This window comes from Fukomys damarensis, unplaced genomic scaffold (genome assembly GCF_012274545.1).
Source record: "Fukomys damarensis isolate Sample0158 unplaced genomic scaffold, DMR_v1.0_HiC HiC_scaffold_39, whole genome shotgun sequence".
Taxonomy (NCBI): Eukaryota; Metazoa; Chordata; class Mammalia; order Rodentia; family Bathyergidae; genus Fukomys; species Fukomys damarensis.
In genome coordinates this window covers 36,015,420-36,019,821 of record NW_022900951.1, presented here as the reverse complement: position 1 = coordinate 36,019,821, position 4,402 = coordinate 36,015,420, and the positions used below count along the sequence as shown (strand labels likewise).

At 52.2% G+C, this 4,402-nt stretch overlaps 1 pseudogene; it reads left to right on the top strand.

Annotated features, from left to right (window-relative positions):
* LOC104852813 overlaps nucleotides 1–756 on the top strand; it is a 2,663-nt pseudogene extending 1,907 nt beyond the window's left edge.
* The last annotated feature ends 3,646 nt before the right edge of the window (nucleotides 757–4,402 follow it).

Below are 4,402 nucleotides of genomic sequence, written 5' to 3'. Positions count from 1 at the left end.
TAAAGCCTAATATATTATGGCAAATGGACGTTACTCATATACCAGAATTTGGAAAATTAGCATGTGTACATGTCACTGTGGACACATTTTCCCATGCTGTGCATGCCACTGCTAGAGCAAGAGAAGCAATTAAGGATGTAGTACAACATTTATGCTCTTTTCAATTTTTAGGCCTTCCCAAAAAGATAAAAACTGATAATGCTCCAGCTTATACAGCCAAGGCATTTCAACAATTTCTCCAACAATGGGGAATAGAACACATTACAGGAATTCTTTACAACCCTCAAGGCCAGGCTATTGAGAGAACACATCAGGTTTTAAAAAATCAAATTGAACGACTGCGATCTAGTCATAAATATTATTCACCACATCATATCTTGTCTCATGTGTTATTTGTTATAAATTATTTAAATGCCTATGAACAAAATTCCCCTATGTATATTCATTGGGAAGTAAGCACCTCACAAAAGAATAAACCATTGGTAATATGGAAAGATTTATTGTCTGGAAAATGGCAAGGACCCGATGTGCTTTTAAAGTCCAGACAAGGCTATGCTTGCATATTTCCACAGGATGAAGTCTCCCCCCTCTGGATCCCAGACCAACTCATCCGGCCTCACCAGCAAGGTAATATCAAGACGCCAGCAGAAGAAACACAGACGACAGACAGAGAAACTTCTGCAGCAGATGCAGAAAATGTCACTTGAAGCTGGTGCTCTGCGGAAACTACCAACCGCAACCCATAGGAACAATTAGATGTTCCTAGAGATGGGGAGGTGTTGGGGCACAAGAGGACGGGCGGCCAAAGTGCTGACCCTGAGCCCCGGACTGTGAAGTCCTGAAGGTGATCCTGAAGGTGACATGCTGAAGCCAGTCCTTTGTTTTACAAACTTCCCCTTCTGACTGCGTATAGGTGTGGTCTTACCTTGACTTAGTGGTTTTAGCTTTTGTGAGTGTATATAGGTGTGGTCTCACCTTGACCGTGTGGTCTTAGCTTTTACAGCACTATTGTCTATCTTTCTCATGCCTGCCTGTGACTGAAATCACTCTTGAGGTGTGCCCTTGAAACTAGTATATATACACCTAGAGTTAGAAATAAAATTGCAACAGCTACTACCTTCACTACTCAGTGCTGTGTGGTTTCTGACTGTCGCCTCCGAACCTGCTCCCACCTTTGAAGATCCCTGATCTCGTGAAATCCAGTCTTTGCTCCCCTACGGTCGGTAGCACACGAGGACCTGAGTTTGATCCCTGGTACCACCAAAAAAAAACCCCAAAACTCAGTGATCTTCCTGCCTCAGCCTACCGAGTGCTGGGATTATAGGGATGCGCCACTACACCCTGCTGTTGTTATATTCTTCACAGGAGAAATTGCCTTTTGGGTCTGCTTACAAGTTTTCACATTTGAGGGATGGGGATTTAGCTCAGTGGTTCTGCCACCTGCCTCACAAGCACAAGGATGTTTCTATCGTTGGTATCCCAAAAAAAAAAAAAAACCAAAGTTATGCCATTTTCTGGGGATTTAGCTCAGTGGTTCCGCCACCTGCCTTGCAAGCACAAGGACCCAAGTTCGATCCCCGGTACTAAAATAAATAAATAAATAAAAGTAAACAAGTTTTCACATTTGATGGTCAGGATGATTTTCTGCAGACTCATTTGTAGCTCAGCACATTGCAAACCTTGTTTCTCCTCCACCACCCACATGGCAGTTGCCATGGCTCCGTCACACATGCCAGGGCCTTCAGGTTATTCCTGGAAGTCATTCCTGCCTTCGGACAGCCAGTAGTAACGGGGAACACAGCCATTAAAGCTACACCACAGGAATCCTAACTCAGCTGTTTCGGACCCCCTGTCCCCAGTCCTTCAGCCTCTCCAGAGCCCCAGGAGGGGAGGTCACACAGGGAAAGGTCACAGGAGGAAGAAACAGCAGTCTTCCCACCTCCCACTCCACAGCTTGAATTCAGGGCTTTGGCACATGTTAGGCAAGCACTTTACCACTGAGCTCCAACCCAGCCAAGTACAGTCCAAATCATTCTCATTCACTTCTGTATGGGTTTCATATTTGGAGACAGTCTCCTTATAAGGCCCAGGCTGGCCTTGAACTCACAATCCTCCTGCCTCAGCCTCTCAAAGTGCTGGGATAACCAGCCTGCACCACCACTCCCTATTGTTCCCTCTTCCCCCAACATTGGGGACAGAACCCAGGGACTTTGTATTGAGCTGCATCCCCAGCCCTTTTTGTTTTTTATTTTGAGATAGACTCCTGCTAAGCTGCCCTGGTGGGACTCAAACTTTCCATCCTCCTTCCTCAGGCCTCCGCAGTGCAGGGATTACAGCCGTTCACTACCTTCGTGTTTTTTCTTTTTTTTTTTTTTTTGGCACCGAGGATGGCCTTTGTGCTTGCTAGGCAGGAGGCGGAACCACTGAGCTAACCCGCACCTCCCCCCCTTGTTTTCCATTTTTTTGCTCCTCAGGAGGCTCCCAAGTTCAAGAGGAGCCTGGCCTACATTGACACAGACTATCTGGGGGAAAAAAAAAAGACAAAAAAGGGTGGGGATGTAGTTCTGTGGTAGAGTGCCCCTTGGTTTAATCCCCAGTAAAACACACACACACACACACACACACACACACACACACACACACACACACACTCACACTCACACACACTCCCTTAACTAGGGGCCGCCTAGTACCAAAGGGCCGAGTTCAAAACTCCCTTGTCTGGGCCGGGGATTTAGCTCAGTGGTTCCGGCGCCTGCCCTGCAAGCGCAGGGACCTGAGTTCGATCCCCGGTAACAAAAAACCTGTGTTTGTCACTGCCTTGCCGGGTCCCTTGAACAAGTCCTCCCCGCGCAGCCGCTTCCGGCCCCTCACGCGCCATGTAGCTCTGCAGCCCCTAGAGGGCGCCATATCTCCATCCTTGGCAAGCCAGTAGGCGATGGGGACGCAAAGGCGGGCGGCACCGACACGGTGGCACCGGGGATTCCGAGACTCGCCGCGGGCCTTGCTCCCCCGGAACTCCGCGCTACTCCCGTGGCAGCGTGGATCCGCGCCCTACGCCGGCCGCGCGGGGCTGGACCAACCTGTGGTGTTGGAGTCACGGGGAGTCATTACCTAAAGGAAGTGGGAAAGCTCGCACGCCTGGGGCACACCGAACACTGCCTTGATTTGTGGAGTCCGGGGAGAAGGGGGCTCGGTGGGGGACGTGGAGCGGACTGTGACCAGGCAGGACCATGTGCCAGGGAAAGCACGGCCTATATATACCTCGGGTTGTTCTCTCCGTAGGCCGATGGGGTCCGAGGAGCCCCCATGTGGGGCCAGGCCGCGCCCGGGACAGAGTCCCCACAGCGGAGCCGAGGGCGTGCGAGTGCTGAGGTGGCAGGGAGCAGTGGGGCAGTCGATTTCTCCCTATGGCCTCCGAGCCCTGGAACTCAGGCCTACGAGAGACACCATTGCGAAGGGTAAGAAAACTCACCGCGATGTGATGCCAGGCCGGGAGTGGAAACATTCCTCTGTGGCCTCCCAAGTAAGTAGGTGCCATAGCCACATGGGCCCATATGGGCGGTTAAGGAAGGAAGGTCATAAATTCGAGGCTAGACGAGGCAATTTAGCGATTTAACAAGACCTTATCTTTTGGGTTGTTGTTTGTTTGTTTTTTGTTGAGACAGGCTGACCTCAAATTGAAGGCTATCTTCCTGCCTCTGCCTCCTGAGTGCTGGGATCACAAGCGTGCAGGGCCGTGCCGGGCTTGGCGGTGCAGGAAATGGAACCCAGGGCCTGCTGCAAGCAGAGGCTACCTGAGTCGTACCCCAGGCCCGGAGAGGGCTGTAAACGGAGTAAACTCAGTCTACCAAAATCTCAGTCCGTGGCCTTGTGGGAGCATAAGCTATCCCACCCTAAATATGCTCGCTGGCGCGTTGCTAGTTGGTTATCCAGAAAAACTGCGCAAGTCTGCGGCCCAACAGTGTCAAGGGAGCCTCCAGCGCCTGCAGTTGTGAAGTACAGATCCGAGAACACCCGCTGCCCGCCAGCCCCTCACCCCCGGAAGGGGAGATGGGGGTGACATCTGGCCGGAGGAAGGTGACCGCGGGTGGCCTTATCTGCATCACAAGGCAGCCCGGCCCTCCCCACCCCATCTCTAAACTCCAAAACGTTGGCCGGCCGGCTTCCCTGCCCTCCTTAGGGAAGCCTGTGTTCTTTCCCCGTTAGCCCGGGCAGTGTTACCGGCCGCACGGGCCCACGCCGAGGCCCAAACCACAGGAGGCCGCTTATTTTGCGAAGGAAGAAGGCTTCAGTCAAAGCCAGGCCCGAGGAGGGCCCCCTTCAAACCGCTGCTCCCCGAGGACAGGGGGCAGGGGTGTCTGTGGGGAGGGACCGCGGGCTCTCCAGCCCTGCTTTGTCA